This window comes from Paroedura picta, chromosome 7 (genome assembly GCF_049243985.1).
Source record: "Paroedura picta isolate Pp20150507F chromosome 7, Ppicta_v3.0, whole genome shotgun sequence".
In the NCBI taxonomy this organism is placed as follows: domain Eukaryota; kingdom Metazoa; phylum Chordata; class Lepidosauria; order Squamata; family Gekkonidae; genus Paroedura; species Paroedura picta.
Window position 1 is genome coordinate 66,564,159 of NC_135375.1, and position 19,847 is coordinate 66,584,005.

At 42.7% G+C, this 19,847-nt stretch overlaps 1 long non-coding RNA gene across 1 annotated transcript in view; it reads left to right on the forward strand.

Annotated features, from left to right (window-relative positions):
- The window catches only part of LOC143841818 (uncharacterized), an 88,733-nt gene extending 75,538 nt beyond the window's left edge, over positions 1 to 13,195 (forward strand). The window contains exon 3 of the long non-coding RNA XR_013232863.1: positions 13,110 to 13,195. This is a non-coding gene — a long non-coding RNA (uncharacterized LOC143841818). The remainder of the gene's footprint in view (positions 1 to 13,109) is intronic.
- The last annotated feature ends 6,652 nt before the right edge of the window (positions 13,196 to 19,847 follow it).

The window sequence follows — 19,847 nt, forward strand, 5'->3', positions numbered from 1 at the left end:
CACAGGCCAGTAGAATTTTGTCAAGAGAATACAATGGTCATAGCAAACACTCTTTTCCAACAACCCAAGAGATGACTCTACACATGGACAACACCAGACGGTCAACACAGAAATCAGATTGACTATGTGCTCTGCAGCCAAAGATGGAGAAGTTCCATACAGTCAGTAAAAACAAGACCAGGAGCTGATTGTGGTTCAGATCATCAGCGTCTTGTTGCAAAATATAGGCTCAAATTGAAGAAAGTAGGGAAAAGCACGAGGCCACTCAGGTAGGAACTAAATCATATCCCTGACGAATACACAGTGGAGGTGACAAATAGATTTAAGGAATTAAATCTGATAGACAGAGTGCCTGAAGAACTATAGACGGAGGTCGCAACATTGTACAAGAGGTAGCAACTAAAATCATCCCAAAGAAAAAAAAAAGGCAAGAAAGCAAAGTGGCTGTCTGAGGAAGCTTTACAAATAGCTGAGGAGAGAATGGAAGTGAAAGGCAAAGGAGAAAGAGAAAGATACACTCAACTGAATGCTGAATTCCAGAGAAGAGACAAGAATGCCTTCTTAAATGAACAGTGCAAACAAATAGAAGAAAACAATAGAATAGGGAGGACCAGAGATCTCTTCAAAAAAATTGGAGATATGAAGGGAACATTTCATGCAAAAAAGACCAAAATGATAGGGACCTAACAGAAGCAGAAGAGATTTTAAAAAGGTGGCAAAATTATACAGAAGAACTATACAAGAGCGAACTTAACATCCCTGATAATCACAAGGGGGTAGTCACTGACCTGGAGCCAGACATCCTGGAATGTGAAATCAAATGGGCCTTAAGAAGTCTGAGCAACAATAAAGCTAGTGGAGGTGACAGCATTTGAGTTGAAATATACAAAATCTTAAAAGACAATGCAGTAAAAGTGCTACACTTAATATGCCAGCAAATTTAGAAAACTAAGCAGTGGCCACAGGTTTGAAAAGGTCAGTTTACATTCCAATCCCAAAGAAGGGCAATGGCAAAGAATGTTCAAACTACTGCACCATTGCATATTTCTCATGCTAGCAAAGTTATGCTCAAAATCCTGCAAGCTAGGTTCCAGCAATATGTGGACAGAGAACTTCCAGAAGTACAGGCAGGATTTCGAAGAGGAAGAGGAACTAGAGATCAAATTGCCAACATACGCTGGATTATGGAGAAAGCTAGGGAGTTCCAGAAGAACATCTACTTCTGCTTCATTGACTATGCTAAAGCCTTTGATTGTGTGGTGCACAACAAATTGTGGCAAGTTCTTAAAGAGATGGGAATACCAGAGCATCTTATCTGTCTCTTGAGAAACCTATATGCAGGTCAAGAAGCAACAGTGAGGACTGGGCATGGAATCACTGATTGGTTCAAAATTGAGAAAGGAGTTCGGCAAGGCTATATACCGTTGCCTTATCTATTTAACTTGTATGCGAAGCACATCATGAGAAAGGCGGGGTTAGATGAGTCACAAATTGGGATCAAGATTGCAGGGAGAAATATCAACAGCCTCAGATATGCAGATGATACCACTCTAATGGCAGAAAGTGAAGAGGAACTGAAGAGCCTTTTGATGCGGGTGAAGGTGGAGAGTGCAAAAGTTGGTTTGAAACTCAACAAGAAATTGAAGATCATGGCATCCGGCCCTCTTAATTCCTTGCAAATAGATGGGGAAGAAATGGAGGTAGTGACAGATTTTATTTTCCTGGGCTCCAAGATCACTGCAGATGGGGACTGCAGCAAAGAAATTAAAAGACGTTTGATCCTAGGGGGGAAAGTAATGGCAAATCTAGACAGCATCCTAAAAAGCAGAGACATCACTCTGCCAACGAAAGTGCATCTAAGGCTATGGTATTCCCAGTTGCAATGTATGGCTGTGAAAGTTCGACCATAAGGAAGGCCGAGCGTCAAAGAATTGAGGCTTTTGAACTCTGGTGCTGGAGAAGACTCTTGCAAGTCCCTTGGCCTGCAAGGTGAACAAATTGATCAGTCCTAGAGGAGATCAGCCCTGACTGCTCCTTAGAAGGCCAGATCCTGAAGATGAAACTGAAATACTTTCGCTACCACATGAGAAGGAAGGAGAAGAGCCTAATGCTGGGAGCGATTGAGGGCAAAAGAAGAAGGGGACGACAGAGAATGAGTTGGCTGGATGGAGTCACTGAAGCAGTGGGTGTGAACTTAAATGGACTTCGAGGACTGGTAGAGGACAGGAAGGCCTTGAGTATCATCATCCATGGGGTCATGATGGGTAGGACACAACTTCGCACAACAATATATAGTCATTTTGACTAGCTCTCTCTCCAAAATGACCAAGGATTGGCTTGGAGGAGGTGGGAATTGGAAGGGCCCTAGGTAGGCATGTACACAGCTATGCTTCCCAACTATATTCAAGTATAGAACCGTGGATTCCTCAATGTGGACTCAGAAGAAAAAAGGAAATCACGAGGCACAATGATATAGTAGTCTTATAAACGTAGAGAAGACTACTATATCATTGTACATCGTGATTTCCTTTTTTCTTCTGAGTCCCAACTATATTCTGCATAATCACACCATGGTAAAATGGTAAAAGAGTTGAGAAAGGCTAGGCTAAAGCATCCATTATAAGTATCTGTCCTGCTGCTGTTTAAAGACTGCCAGTGAGGGGGAGCCTTTTCAGTCCTGCCCCCGACCTGGTGGAATGAGCCACTGGAAGTGCTGAGCGCCCTGCAGGAGCTTTTGCAATTCTGCAGGGCCTGCAAGTTGGAGCTCTTCCACCAGGACTTTGGTTGAGGCCATGGTACAGAAGATCTGAGGGGTCCCTCCAGGTTAAATATATATTTTAAAAATCTTTTGATGGTAACCCTGGACTTTCGCCTGAGGCATACTAGCTGTAAAGCCCATTGCACCCAGGGGTTCAACGAGTGCTAGGGGGCTCTCCCATCCCAGCCCTCCAAGCCCCCATTCCCCTGAGAGCGACAGCACCTCAGCACTGAGAAGATAGGGTGGTGAGTGTCCTGCATAGTGCAGAGGGTTGGATTACATGACCCAGGAGGCCCCTTCCAACTCTATTATTCTACTAGGAGCAAAGCCCTTTGTCTCCAAGAATACAACGGGCGCTAGAGCTTGGCAGTGGGAAGAGGAAGGGGAGGAGTTGTCCAGTCTGTAAGGGTTGTCATGTGTGTTGTGTGGGAGGTTGTGGTGGCATGGTGGCAAATGAGGCCATGGGTGTGGAGATATGGGTGACAAGAACCTGTGGTGTGGAATGTTCGTTGATTGTGGGAGAGGACTGAACTTTGGGAATTGTGGCATAGTGGTTACAGATGAGCTTTCCAGAGCCATGTCCTCTGATATGTGAAGGGAAAATCAGACTGGAGACTCTTCTTAGGGGAAGATTACATGGCAACCAATTCCCCCCAGTTCTGCATCATTTCCCTTCTTGTGTGAATTAGGCCACATTCACTGAAATGCCCCTCTGCCCTAATACACATAGGGTAGTCACAGTACACAGGTGTCCACCCTGTTCCTTCTGTCTCCCATATTTTCACTGTTGGTAAAATGTTATGTGCCCACATGCTTCTTTCATGGTTGCTCCTTAGAAGAACGGATTTTTGTACCCTATTGCTTACTACCCAAAGGAGTCTCAAAGCGGTTTACAAACTCCTTTTCCATTTGTCTCTCCACAATAGTCAACCTGTGAGGTATGTAGGGTTGTGAGAGATCTGAGAGAACTGGGAATGGGCCGCAGTGACCCAGCAGGCCTCAGGTGTCTCAAAGCATTTTCCAATCGTCTTCCCCTTCTCTCCCCATAGCAGACTCCCCATGAGGGAGGTGGGGTAGAGAGCCTCACAGGGAAGCTGGCAACCCTAAGAGGAAGACTGTCTGTGCACAGCAGTTTTGACCTTAGTAAGGTTTTTAATACTGTTTTTTTTATTTGCCAGGCCAAGGTTATTTGCCAGTTACTATTTCAGTTACTATGTGTCTCCAGACATTTACTTGTTCTCTATTTAGTTTCAGGCTGTAAATATTTATTTAGATCTTCCTGCACTTTCCAGACTCACAGGACTGATGCTGGTCTGCCTGTCTGCGCCCCAGAATACAAACAGTTGCTGGTAAGGGCTGACCATAGCCCATAGCCCAGGAGGGACACCCCTGCACCACTCCCTAACAACTGTAGGCAAAAATGGGTCATTTGAAGGCTGGACTCTGAGGCATTGTACGATTTTGAAGTCCCACCTCCAAACCTCCAGGAATATTTCCAACCCAGGGTGTGGCCTGGAGAGCTCCTGGAATTACAGCTCACCTGCGGAGTATAAAGATCAGCTCCCCAGGCAGAAAGGGCTACTTTGGACAGGGTTGTGGTAGAGAAGAAACATTTAAGGCTTCCCACACAGGTTGTTGTTGAATTGAAAGACTTGAGGCCTACTGCACAGGGTTGTTGTGCAGATGAAACAGGAGACAAAAGAGCCAGTTTCCTCTGCAGAATAACACTGTGCAGTGGCCACAAATCTGCAGAGAGTTGCAAAGAAGAAAGACACATGGCTTGGCTGTCTAACCCCCGGCCAGAGCAGTATTTTGAGAACGGGCTTTTCTGTGGCCTCCCTGTCAGCCAGCTGTTTGGCAGAAGGGGAAAGTCCCCCCCTCAAAAGGAAGGCCCTCAGGCTCCCCTGCATTGCTCTTGGAAAGGCCTCCTTCCCTCAGTCAGGGCCTGTCAGAGGCTCCTTCACAGCAGGCCTGAAGGGAGGGGGAGGGGGAGGGGGAGCACTCTGCAGCCTCCTGCCAGCTCTGTCAGGGTTCTAAAGGCAATTTGCAGTTGGACATGGCAGTTAGGACAGCCTTGGGGCGAAAAGGGCTGGCACAGCCTGTCCAAGCCTCTGTTCTCATCCCCCTCAGCACCCCTACTGACCTCCTCTCCCTTTGGTGGTCAGGAGCAGACTGGCAGCCAGACTGGGCTGGGTGAATGGAATTTTGGTCTGTCCTGGTGAGGGGCCAATAGGAAGGCACTTTGCGCGCCTCCCCATTGGCTGCTTGGCCCTGGATGGACACTCAGAGGGCTTTGCGGCTCCTGATTGGGCCCTCTGAGTTTTTATCCTGGACAGGGCCTGCCCTAACTCTTCCCCAGGTGGCCTTACTCTTCTATTTAATAGGACCCTGTCCTATTTAAAGATTATTCCAGGTGAGGTGGTGGCAGGGCTGGGACAGGAGGGCCCTCTAGCTCCCGCATCCCTGGGTGCAATGGGCTTTACAGCTAATATGCAATATAAATTGTAATGTATTTCTTTGGTCTGCACAGCCAATCATGTCACCTGAAAGAAAAGTATGCTGTTAGTTATCTCCATGCTTGAGAGGAGAAAGATAGAGTGTAAAAACAGGGTCTCAATTAATTACTGTTAGTATTCCATAATTAAGAAGGTATATTTACATATCAGTCTCCAATTTTCATATATTTGTTTGCTTCATTATGATTGTTCCCACACTAGGGTTTTGGCTGAGATTTGCATTTGTATAGGGTCAAGTTTTTCACCCCTTTCCACACTGAAATTCCCCTTTTTTGGGTGCAGACAGCAAGGAAGTCCTCAGAAATCTGTTTTGTACTTTTTGAAGCAGGGGCTAAATCAGGGCTGGCCATTCAGGCTTTTCCAGTTTGTCCAATATTGTTCCCCACCCCCCTGCAGCATCATTTCCACTGTCAACTCCCCCAACCTCTCCCACCCATTAAAAGAAAAAGATGGGTTGTGTTACAACACAATTCTGATCTGATGAAATAATTGGCACCTTTTGGTTGGCACCTTCCCTCCCTTTCTCTTGTTGTTTCAATTTTATCTTTGGTGTTTGTGAGATTGGTGACAGTGCGTGTGCTTCAGCAACCACTCCTTTCAGAAATACAGCAGTGGGGAAATTGGGAAGGGGGTTGATTTCATCTGTGGACACCCTCAATAGTGGGGTTTCCCTGAACAAACACCTTACCCGGAAAAACAAGACACAAGACTTGGTGGTAGTTGGTCAGGTCATTCATGGTGGGGCACAAGTTAGAGTTCCTGAAAACAAAGGCATTGTTCCTTCTCCCACTCCAACCCACCTCCATGTCAATGAAGTGGCCACTGAAATCAACCACTTCCTGAAGAATAGAGCAGAATAATTGTTTGCCAATCAGGAATTTGTGTGCCTATTGGTGAACTGATTTGTTTGCCAATTTGATGTATGTGGTTAGGTAGAACATAGCTCTGAAGGTGCTGCTGAAACATGAACTCAATCATGTGCATAATGTTCCAAAAAGGTTTTTTCATGCTACATGCACGCATGCACGTGTGCGTGTATTTGTGGGGAAATGGCATAAAACTGCAACCCACCTCTTTGTATTCCCACCAACTTGTTTGTGTTATTACAGTTTTGCATAATTGGGATGATTTTTTTAAAAGAATAATTTAGACTCGAAAGGGAAACAAAATGGTGCTAGCAGATGATTGGGTCACATGACAAAGATGGACTTTTTTAAAGGCTGGTGAGAAGTTTCTACTTCCTGGCCCTTAACTTCAGTATGTAAACAAATCTGGGAGCTCAGTTTTGGGGCAAACAGAGGAAAAAGGGGGGCAAAGACTCCCAATGCAGAAATCGAAAAGAGTCCCGGGAGTGATCTGAAACTTTAAAGACAGGAATCATTGCTCAGGGACAACTGGGTGAGTCCTCAGTGTGGAAGCAGTCCCTGTCTCCCCATCCAGAATTAAACCCAAACAAATAGTGATAGTATAAACTAAGCTTGTTATTCCTGTTTGATCCTTGTATCTGTTAATCAGCTTAATTATGTTGTATGATAATTTGCTGCTAACTTTCTACTTAAATGTATGGGCTGGTAACTTCCATTGTACTGTACCTGAAGAAGTGTATGTGCACACAAAGGCATTGAGTAAAATTTGGTCTTAAAGGTGCCACTGAACTTGAATTTTGCTCAGCAAAAGGTATTACACATTCCTCCATCATAAATATTGCCGCCTAAATTACTGATAAAGATTTCTTTAAAATCTATATTAAGTCCATGCAAGTCTTCTTTTACCTGACTAAAAAGGGATTTAGCATCACAGTCTCATAAAATCTCACTCCTTTACAAGGAGAAACAGCCTTTCAATATTGTTACAGCAAAGGGGGGGGGGGGATAAAAGATGCTACAATTATATTTTCTTACCGGTGGTGACCTCTAGTGTGAAACAATGGCATTTTAGCAATCTTTGGGCTTTAGAATGATATTATTTTGCCAGTTTTATCAGATTTCACAAATAAAGCTAATATGTCTAGAGGATAAAAGGATATTCTTTTTTCTTTTGTTTTGCTTTTAAACCGTATTTTCTCATGTGCCCCTTCAGGCTTGCCATTTCTACTATTCTCTCTCTCTCTCTCTCTGTCTCTCTCTCTCTCTCTCACACACACACACACACACCACCCCATGTGTTTAGACTTTTTCCTAAGGAAATTGGTTCCAGAATTACAGACAATAAACAGAACTGAATTATTGGATCCAAAATTTGTGAGTTCATCACAACAATCAGCATTATAAAATACCACTCAGCTTTTTATGTTCTATGCTGTTAACACTCTCCCACCCATATTCCACTTAGACTGCAAGTAAGTTTGTATATATTCTGATACAGAGCAAGATCAGGAACTAATTTACCCTAGTTTAGAAAATTATAATATTTATCAAGGTGAATGCTTTAACAAACATCTACAACATTATTCTTATGATGTTCTGTGTTGGTGTTGTTCAAGAAATATGCTTAATGCACACTTATCCTGTTTTAAAATTTATATTTTCCCATTTTATCCACAGGCCTGTTCACAATACAATACACGAATGGAAATTAAAAACCTGATCAACACTATCATTACAAATATCACAGTGTAATGGCTTGGATCCATTGATCTGGTGGCGCAAATATCTCAGATACTTCCCATTATGTTTCCCTCTCTCTGCAGTCTGTTCCCAACCTGATATTATTCCCAGGAACATGAGACCTTCATATGCTTACAACCATGTACTATGGAGAAGCAAGGGAGCAAATTGCCCTCTGTTCCATCTTCCATCATTGCAGGAAGTAATGGGAGCAGGAAGGGCATCTTTGTCTCCTGTCCTCTCCACATTGTAGTCTTCTGACTGCATGGCAGAGTCTATGGCTCCTATGACTCTGGGTAAGCAACTTTTCCGGGGCTGGATAGGACTACCAGGGAGAAGAGGAATGTAGGAAAGATGTGGAGCTGTCAACATGTTGTGCTGATTACTTCAACCAAATCCTTTACTATGTGGACAAAGCTTAACATATGAGAATGTAAAGAGGCCTTTCACTTGAAAGGCAACACTATAGGTGATGGAGAAGATATATTTGGGGAAAGCATTCCTGTTTTTCCAATGAGATGGCACTATCCCAAGCTTAACTTCCAAAGATGTGAAACCTATAAATTTAGGAAAATATTCATTTGAATTTCTTTTGATTTTCATGAGCAGATTGAGAACTTCTTCCTTCCTTTTTTCGTGTTTCTGGTTGGTGTTCATAATTCATTTGCTTCTCTTCTGTTTCTTTTACACCATTTTATGCATCTTATATTCAGTTGATCAAAGAATAATGTGAAAAATTGTGCACATGCTGTGGAATAAAATTCAAATCAAGGAAACATATCTTGATATGAAATAGAAACTTGTGAATTCACATGTCACATGTCAAGACTATGCCTGGTGGTTGCTGACACAGTCTCTAGTCTCAGACAGGTAAGGTAATTAATCAACTGTCACACCAGTGCCTGATGCTTTTACTCTGCCAGGGAGTTCCTGGGAGGCTGAGAGGCAAGTACAAGGTGGTAAAGTTAAAAAACACAAAGCAGAATTATGTTTCCATCCCACAGGTCTGGGAGCCAGGTATTCTGTCTAAGGAAGCAGGGAGGACTGGAGTTCAAGAACCACAAGCAAGATTAGAATCATGAAAGATGTCTCTTAATAATAAACAGAATTAGTAGCAAGGGGCAGGCAATACTTTGCTTTACCAAGAGTCTTAGAGCAACTGTCCCCAACTCCCGGGCCGGGGACTGGTACCGATCCATGGATCAATCGGTACCAGGCTGCGGCTCATCCTCCTCCCTGGCTGCTGCCTCGGGAGTGGCCCTGCCACTCTGCTGCCGGCTCACCTTTGATGCTCTCCAGTGGCTGCCATGGCTGGGGCTCCCCCTTGGTGTGGCACTGCGCAGCAGCTGCTGGCAGCGCCCCCCAGTGGGTGGCAGGAAGTCAGGTGTGCCAGTGGGAAAGCAAGTGGAGCAGGGACTCAGGTGGCGGCGGCCATGTCCCTTGGCAAAAGACTATCCCTTTGGGCCTCAGTAAAATTGTCAAGTGTTGACCAGTCCCCGGTGACAAAAAGGTTGGGGACCACTGGGAGAACAGAACAATAGTTACAAAAATTGCTCCCACAAATGGTTCAGCCCCTTTCTCTGGTTTTATTACCTTAATTACTGAAACACAAGTGTTATTCATTCTATGACTCCATGGTCCTGCATCAACATATTGTGAGGAGTCAAGATCAAACAGTGCTGTGCTAATAACCTTGCACACTTTCTTGAGCTGCAAATCTCACAGGAAAAAGCAGCTGGCTGACTTATGACATCAAGTTTCACAAAAGGAAAGGGATGAACAAGTTTGGGGATGAAAACCAGTACTAAGAAAGAGTATTTTGGAGGCTTTTATGTGTTTATTTTCCAACCCAAGTCCCCCTTGCTACATTATCTGTTTACTGCAATTACATTGTAGGAGGATGTTTCTAAAAACTGGGAATGAGATCTAGCGATACAAAGCACCCATCAGTTCTATTACTTAATTAGCCTTAGAATACGTCTTTGTGTGTATAGCTACAATCATGCTAAATTTCCTTTACGCATGTGTGTGAAGTTTTCACAAGTTCAAACAGTATGATTTGTTTCAATAGCAGAGAGGTAATTACTGCAGAAATTCCAGTTCATTAGCAATGGGGATTTTAGCATGAAGACTATCAAATACTAGTTACATAAAAATTTACTTCATGTTTTATTCACTAATAATGGGATTAGCTTGTTAACTTGTTAGGAAAGCAGCATAATTAAAAGAGAGAACAATAAAATGTGGTAAACTTAGAAATAGGAAAAACATAATGATACTGTGAATACAATGTTATGGATTTCCAAAAAATGTACTGATTAAATGACTTAATATTATTGATTTATTATTTTAACATTTACAGTTTTAAAAAGTTAAAATTAGTTGCATTCACCAGACACCTATATGCTCTAAACTGAAAATGATGCCGTGCACTAACTGTTAAGAATAAGTGGAGGCCCTTCTGCACTTAATATTCAATATCCAGCACTCTGGTTCCTCTCTGGAGTGAAAGAACATAGATCACCCTCACAAAAGGTATGAATGGACTGTGTGGGTCACATATGTATAGGACACATTGGAAGTAATATATCTGTGGATTCAGCAAGACACAGACACAGTTTCTTCAGAAACAGCACTTTATTAACACAACTCTAACCAGAAACACCAATCAGTAAAACAAGCCAATATTCTTAAATACAGTTTGGCTTCCTGCTGAGAGACCTGATTGGTCCCAAGAGGAGCCCATTGATTGGTCAGTATTCATGACAAGTGATTGCCCACAGCAGATGTGTCCAATACAGGTTCTTCATTAGATATTTTAGCATCCCTGTGTTTAAGCATAATCTGTTGTCTACACAGACCACACCCCTCTCCCCTCACATATACACATAACATATTACAAAGAAAGTCCTCCAAATACTTGGGGGTGCTTAGATGTGCCCTGAACATCTCATTTCTGGAGAAGGTGCAGGAACTGGGGCTGGGGCTGAAGCACATGCTGCTGGGGGTGGTGATAGAAATGGCAGAGTTGGTGGACCCTCCTCAGCCATTTGTGGAGTATTGGCAGGTGGTGTTTACTAAAATTCTCAGGGTGGAGTGATGTCATAGTCCCTTTGTGGAACAGGAGCATTGGGGGAAGGCATGTAACCTGGGCATCTGGAAGGCATCACTGCCAAAGCTAATCAACATAAAGTGAACACAGAGTCACAGTTAATGAATAATTAAGATACAAAAAGTATTTGCGGAAACTGTGCAAGCCAAACAATTAAGAAATGACAAGAATATTTTTCAAAACAACATTGCTAACAACTGGTTTCAGAGTAATTAGCTTATAATACAAAACTGAGTAATGATTGAATAAGCAACCGGTTTTAAGCTTATTTTTGGCTAAAAGCCTTCTTCCAAGAATCTGAAACAAAAATTATACAGAAATAAGACTCTTTTGTGTAGTAAACTTTAAAAAGTATTTAAAACCACCTGCCATTTAGATGTACAAACCAGATTGGAGCTCACACTGGCTGCACAAGGTTCAAATAGGATTCCCAAGTGTAATTAAGAAGTATAACAATAATTATTAGTCTCCTAAGCAAAAAGTATTTTTACTGACCGTATCTAAAGCTTATCAAGGTGACAAGTAAGGTTGCTAGTTCATAACTGCCTCTATGCACCTTCTGGTCCTTCCTTACTGTAACAAACTCAGTAAATTTAATACACCCAGCTGGCTCCAAACTACTTAGTCACATTAAAGATATAGTAACAATTTCCAAAAGACAAACATTAAATAAATATTAGAGTATTTTACAAATGGCAACTCATTTCCATATTCTGATTCATTCCTTGTAGAATTAAGCTATGGTAGTCTATAGATAAAATATTTTTGTTCCCTGGATAAGAGAACATCCATATTCAGATGATTATATCCTGTCCTCTGTAGCACTTTCAAAACTAGGAATGTCAAGTCTTCTGCTTGGCGGCCAACTTCCCCAAAAATATGAGTCATTGGTGCCTCTTCCACAATTGTTTTGATTCTTGACTTATGTTCCAAGCTTCCGGTTCTAATTTGCCTAGTACTTTTTCTTATGTATATTTAGAACAAGGACATAGACAAATGTATATCACATTTTTGGTTTTACAATTACTGAAACTTTTCAATTCAATGTGGAAATTAAGCTCTTACATTTTTTTATAACAATGCTAATTTAAAGGCTTTGTAATTCATGTCACCACATTTATAATACCCTTTCATAGTTGGTTCAATTTCCATAGAAGATCTCAGATCTGCAGACACTAAGCATGGTTTTATAGATCTAGTGCTTCTATACCCAATTAATGTGTTTTCTTCATGCCCTGGAATTTCATTCAATATGTGCCAATGTTTGTATACTATGGATTTAATTCTGGCTGCCATAGGTGTAAAATTTAAGTACCATGTTATCCTTTTTTGGTTGTTCTTGTCCACTTTTGGTATTAAAAAAAAAGTAATTCTTTTCAAATTATTACCTCTGGCAGCTGCTCTATTTATAATGGGCAAAGACAATTGTTCTTTCAGTTTATTTGCTGCTTCCTCATAATCCCTCTGATTCATGACATTACATTTTAACCTCATAAATAAACCATAAGGCAAGTTTTCTTTCATATGTCTTGGGTGATATGACTGAAAATGTAGATAGGTATTTTTATCTAATGGCTTAGAATATGGTTTGACACAAATTTTATTGTAAGGAATGACACCCAGAAGAACTTTTAAGACATCCTCCATCAGAATCTGGAAAATGCCTAGGGCCATTCTGACCCTGAACTGCAGACATTTGATGTGAATGGCAACCCGGTGAGTGACAATTGCTGATAGGCCTGTGTGAGGTCAAGCTCAGCAAAGAGATTTCTGCTGGAAAGGGATGCCAACAGGTGACTGATAACCAGCACAGGGTAAGTGTGCTGCTGCAGAGCTTTACTGATTGTGAATGTAGTCTGCACAAAAGTGGATGTCAACATTTGCTCTGAGTGGCATCACTATGGGAGTTTTCTACTCAGCATATGATACTGGTTTGAGGACTCCCCTGGGTGAACAGGTGATTGAGCTCAACATCAGTTTTGGATTGGAGTGCAAACTGCACTCACAAAGACTTCAGGTGCATCGGCTGGGTTGAGGGAATGTGAGGTTGATGGGCTGGTGTGAGAGTCCAGTTTCCCATTGAACACAGATGCAAACTCATTGTAGACCTTTTACAGGGGTGATGACTGGATGCTGTTGACTCCAGACACAACAATCTACAGCAGGCTGAACCAGTTGAGGCCAAGAAGATTGGTATGATGGCATTCTACTACAATGAGCTGGTAGGTGTTTGGAGAACTGTTTGAACTCTACATGGAAGGAGCTGATGCTGATGATAGGAACTGGGTTCCCCTGAAATATGCTTCTTGAGGGACTTCAGGTGCAGGAGTTGGAATGGACAGAGTTGTGACAAGGCGTCCCTAGTGATGATGGAGAAAGTAGACTTGAAATTGTTCTATCTGGCCTTTGATTCATATGGTGATACAGATCTTCTTTCGGGACAGACAGGATGACTAGACCGGAACAACTGGAGTGAATGGTGTGGTGGTGACGTGGCACATGTATGGGAAGGTCTTACTTTTGGCACCTATTAGTTATGGGGTTATTCTCCAGAGGCTGCAGTACCTTGGCTCTTGGATCAGCAGACAAAAGTGATGTGCCCTTGTTTGTTTCAGAGTCAGCATGGCAGGAATGGCAAAATTGGTTCCCATCAGAGCTGGCTCAAGAGCTCATGGGCCCACATGCTTGTGGTAGCTGGCTGGAAGAGATATTATGGCTCATTCTGACCTCTTTGTCAAACTCCTCTTTCTCAGATCATGCTTCCTTGGAGAGGATTGGCACTAGTTTTCTTTGGACTGGGATGGTGCAGGGCTTCTGGCTCATCATACCTCCTTTGTATTATGTGTGGCAGCATCTTCTTCCAGCACTTTCTGGAAAGAGGTCACTCCTGGCAAAAAGATGCCACTGTGTCCTCTTGTTATGTAGACCACAAATGAGGCAATCTCAGCTGTCTGTGGCTCAAAATGTCTCGGTAGACCATTGGCGATAGTCTCATATGATGATTCTCAGAGCTTGACCGGTGCCAACAAGTCTCAGGCAAGTTTGAAATCGTGGCAGGGCTGCAGATACTCAGAAGTGTGCTGTGCTTCTTCCTGGGTTTGGAGATGTCATTTACCTTGACGAAGCATTCAATATGTGCAGTGTAGCAGTCCCAGTGGGCAGGAATACTTAGCTAAAACTCTTCACTTCAACTGGTTGTGGCCATGGCGAGAGCGCTGCAAATAGAGGCTATTGGTTGTGCCTCCGTAGGCAAGAGCACTGTGAACAGTCCAGTGGCCCCTGTGGCAGAAAGGTGCCCTGTCTCTCTGGATGGTGCTGCAGCCAGTCAAGCAGAATGCAGGCAGTCCTGTAGCTGTAGGGCACCATGAAAGACTCACATCTATGAGGCCTAATGCATGACTAGGGTCTGAGAGTTATACATTGTTCCTGAAGTAGTGTGACACATGATCAACAGTTGTAGGACAATGAAAATTCTACAGAGCACATTCTCTGGTACTATAACATGTGCAAACTTAGCCACTCTTCTCTCAAATATTTTCCTTCCATAAGTGGATGAATACTCAGGAAAGGTATTAAAATAATATGAATTATAAATAGAGGATCAGACCTGCCCAATGTCAAGCGGCAGAGGGTTAAGATATTTATGTTGCATTGATAGTCTTCCTGATATGAGAGGTTCATTGGTTTCATGTGCTGAGGATGAAAAGCAGCCATTTTAAGCTCTAGTGGCTTCATCCTTCCACATGTTGTGATGAACAATACAATTCATTAGTTTAAATTTTATGAAAAGTACATGCTGTTTAAAGCAGGCACTTTGGCTTGTAATGGGCTCTATTGCATTTTAAGATCCTTTCTAGAGACATTTTATTGACCGGGTAGCCCAATTAGGCCTGTAAAATAATGTCAGGATGATCTGGCTTTATAGGTGCGCAATGTTAATAGCCCTCAGGACTCCATTAAAGTTGCTTGGATTCAATAGCTGCTAGTGCAAGTGGGAGGCAGGAAATTAGTATATCAAATACACATAGTAAACATCACTTTCAGACACAACATTTCCCACAACACTTCAGGGTTTACATCAGATGCTGGAGCGCTAGTGTCCTCCTTCCTTGGTTTTGCCCTCTCATGTTCTCTTCCTTGTTTAAATTAAGACGGGAAATGGGGAGGTTCCTTTTTGATGTGTTGGACTCTTGTCCATTCATCAGCAATGAAATCTTGGACTGCAGATCTGTTTTGGACATTACTTCAATGCAAATGCAAGCTCATGAAACATGAAGAGCCTCCAAATTTAAATTGCACATCTACAAGAAGTACTAGCTAGGAAAGTGGATTTACTTGAATAATGGATAAGGTGTTGAAAGAGTGACTATGATAATGAATGCATTAAAGTACAGTCATTATCGTTATTCGGTTCTCTGATTTTTGTGCTCTTCATTTTGCCTTCCCCACCTTCTGTACTTCATTGCTGAAGATTCTGATCATTTTTCCTTCCTGTGTTGGGTATATCATTTTAGGGCATAACAGCATGGTACACCCATTATGTGCTGGATTATAGACAAGTGACTGGACTCGCACCCAGATGCCCATTGGGGAACTCCTCTTTAAAAGCATTTATTGAAGGAGTGCTGTGAGGGCAGAAAGTGCTTCCAGTCTCAATCCCACCATGCTTCTGCAAGTGGAAAGGAAGGCTGAGGTAGTGAGGGGATGCTTTTAACCCTTTTACTCTTGCTACATGTGCCCTTGGAAGCCGTTTCACATTGCTTAGGTCCAGATTTCAGGGTTTTTTGTTTGTTCATCTTTTTACACTGTTTAACTAGTTTGGAAGCATTAGAGCGACACTGCTAGTTGTGCTCCTGTGATTGTCAACGAATTCTGACATTTGTTGCTTCCTTTCTGAACTGTCAATGCAGGGTACAACATGGATCTACTTCTCTTTCATCTTATTTATTAATTTAAAAATTTCTGGACTGCATTTTTATCCCTCAAAGCAACTTAAAGGTAAAGGTAAAGGTATCCCCTGTGCAAGCACCGAGTCATGTCTGACCCTTGGGGTGACGCCCTCTAGCGTTTTCATGGCAGACTCAATACGGGGTGGTTTGCCAGTGCCTTCCCCAGTCATGACCGTTTACCCCCCAGCAAGCTGGGTACTCATTTTACCGACCTCGGAAGGATGGAAGGCTGAGTCAACCTTGAGCCGGCTGCTGGGATTGAACTCCCAGCCTCATGGGCAAAGCTTTCAGACGGCTGCCTTACCACTCTGCGCCACAAGAGGCTCTCAAAGCAACTTAGCAACATATTATTAAAATGCATACATGCCAAAGCATAAACAGACAGTTTAAATAATCAGCAAATAAGCACAAATTAAAACCATCAGCCTAATATGTTTCCCAAAAGCCAGCCCAAATTTTAAAATATCTTGAAGTCCTCTGGAAAGTGCTATGACCTTCCTCACCTCTTGGTGAAAACAGAGAAAACTGTAATCTTATCACCAGAGTCTAGCCTGGTGAGCAGAAGGAATCAGCGTCCAGCCTTTGTTGTAATTTAAGGTATAAGGCAGGTTCATACGAGGAGAGACAATCCTTCACTGATGTAGATCTCAAGTCAGAAAGATCAGCAAAGGTTATGTACCATGCAAATACACAACCAGTGAATGTGGGCATAAAACATGATTATATGTGCATACGCCACCCAACTCAGACTAGTGAATGACTGCATTTTATCATCAGTGCAGACATTTTCTTCTTATTCTTCCATATATATCTGAGACTTCTCAGTGTAATACACTTTACAAGAATAATAGCATTTATATGAAAGTATTTGAAAGGTTGTCACTTGGAGGAGGGCAGGATGCTGTTTCCGTTGGCTGCAGAGGAAAGGACGTGCAGTAATGAGTTTAAACTACAAGTACAACGATATAGGCTAGATATCAGGAAAAAAAATTCAGTCAGAGTAGTTCAGCAGTGGAATAGGCTGCCTAAGGAGGTGGTGAGCTCCCCCTCACTGGCAGTCTTCAAGCAAAGGTTGGATACACACTTCTCTTGGATGCTTTAGGATACATTGGGCTGATCCTGCGTTGAGCAGGGGGTTGGACTAGATGCCCTGTATGGCCCCTTCCAACTCTATGATTCTATGATATATTTCAAATATTCAAAGCGACCCATCGTCATCACCCTTTCACCACATTAAGGAATGCTGTATGCCGGGGGTCCTCAACCCCCGGTCCGTGGACCGGTACCGGTCCACAAAGGCCATGGTACCTGGCCGCCAGCGGCCGCGCCTGCCTCCCCCCCCCGCAGCGAGAGGGGGGGAAAGAGGCAGGTGCTGCCGCCGGCACGCCAGCGACGCAAACGCGCACGGGTGGAGCTGCCGTGTATGCGTGTTTGCGCCCCCTGCTGGCAAAAACGCGCGCACACTGCTTCTCTGTGCATGTGTGTTAGCGCCACCTAGTGGCGAAAACGCAAATGCGTGGCAACGACGCGTGCACGTTTACGTGCAGCTGCGGCGGCTGGGCCGCTGGCTCTCTCCCACCCTCGGAGGCGGTCCCCGACTACAAGAAGGTTGGGGACCGCTACTGTATGCTATGCAAAGCACTTTTCATGCAATATCTTAATTATTATAAGTTCCTTGTAGTTTAGGACAGTGTTATCTCTGTATTAAAATGTGAGAAAGGTTATGGAACAGTGGTTTACCTAAAGGTGATGACTCAGAGACGTCATGGGCCAGACCTCACCATTCTGGCAGCTGTCGTGATCAGTTGTAATGTGCACGTGGGGAAACTCTCCCTCCCAGCCTGCCAAGGCATAGAGGGAGTGTTTAAACAGAGCTGGACCCAACGTGCGTTACAGCTGATTGTGACAGTCAGGCAGCTGTCATGATCAGCTGTACCATGCAGGGGGAGGTCATTTTAAATACTCCACCCCAGCCTGCCAATGCATGGAGAGAGTTTAATCAGAGCAGGGGCCTCGTGTGTGTTACAGCTGGGCAGCTTTCATGATCAGCTGTAATGCTTGCAGCATGCAGGTTGGTCCATTTAAATGCTCCCTCCTGTGTTTCAGTGTTGAATGGAACATTCCAAAACCTCCTAGTGGGCAGGCCTGGTCATCAGAATGCACACCAAATTATATTGTATAGATAGATAGATGATAATTTGCTTTTAGGAAAAACTGCTGTTCTTAATTGTTTTTTTCTGTATGTTTTGGGACTAAGCAATCTAAGCATTGAATTGTCTTCTTGGCTTATCATCTGAATGTCATGTTAGTTCAGATGTTTCTCCTAAATTGGTTTTTACCATTATTTTGTGGGAATAAAAGTACTGCATTTCTATCCCGAGTTTTTTTCAGATGGACCTGCATTTTTGTCATTGTTTTCATATTTGAGTGTTGTTGCAGGCCAAGGCATCCTCCTGTGAAAACGTTTGATAACCTATGTCTCCCTGTATACACACAGTGCTCTTGGCAAACTCCTGTGGATTTAAATATCTTTGTGTTCAGAAGTGAATAAAAGTGAAACATTCACAAATCATAATCGGCAGAGCAGAAGTAGAATATAAATCCAAGAAAGGATAGAAGAAATGGGAATAAAAGTATGTAATTGCATCCCAGATAATTAAAGGAAGATTGAAATTGTGCTAGAAGTGCAATAAACACACACACACATTCTTAAATGAAGTGTTTTAAAGCCTCTCAAATGTAAGAAGTAGCTTCTTTTTTTAAAGCCCAACCTGACAGTAAAACTGTCAGATGCTTTAGGTCTTTGCTTCTTGGAAGGAAAGGTCACCCTGCTGCCTCTCTAAAATGTGAACAGTAATCTTTCATAAGCAGCAGAGTACTTCTATTATCAGCTAAGCAAGGTCCCATTGTCAGTGATTGACAAGGTTTCCACCTCCAGATTTCTCCCATAACCATGCTTAACATCTTGGGGCTTTCAGGCTACTGCTTGTGATGAAAATTCAGCAGGGCAGAGAGAGAGAGAAGTAGAAAATTCAGCAGTGGACTTCATGCGGTGTGCATTAGTTATCATTGTGCTTGGTGACAGAATGTTCTGCTTAGCAATGCAGAACATTTTAAGGCAAAATGCAAGCCTCTACTCTTGTCACATGTCTAGTAAACGCCTATTAACTCACCTGGTACAAAATGTTAGCTTAAAAGGGCTTTAAAAATTGCAATACTAGTTGATCATAAAATGAAGTTTCCGTTGTTAGCTTGGTGAAATCTTATTTTATATACATATATATATACACACACACACACAAGACCATATAATTTAGCTGAATTGCTTATAGAAATCCAGTACTGGGGTTATCAGATCTGAGTAAATATGAGCTATATTTACATAAAGTTGTGACAATCTGAAGAACAAAATCAAAGCCTAAGCATATGTGTAGTAGCACTTTTAGATTTATACCTGTTTACCATTGCCTATGCTTTCTGTGTATTGTTTCCCTCTGCTGAAATTCAGATGGAAAAACTCTCTGGATACAAAGATCTGTGTTGCTTTTGCTAATATTACTTTTAAAAATAACTTTTGTGTGTAAACAAAGTTTTTGTCAGGAACGGCCAGTTACTCAACCTGTGAAACATTCACAGCAGGACAACCACACTGTTAGTCACAGTGTATGTGGAAATCATGGAGAGGCAGCACTAGAGGTACAAACTAGGAAAAAAGTTTCCATTCCGGTTTGGGGCTTATTCTGAAGTCTCTTGTTGTTGTTGTTAGGTGCAAAGTCGTATCTGACCTATCGCGACCCCATGGACAATGATCCTCCAGGACTTTCTGTCCTCTACCATTCCCTGGAGTCCATTTAAATCTCTTCTACCTACCCACAACAGTTGGTGAAAATTAGATTTCGGGAGTCC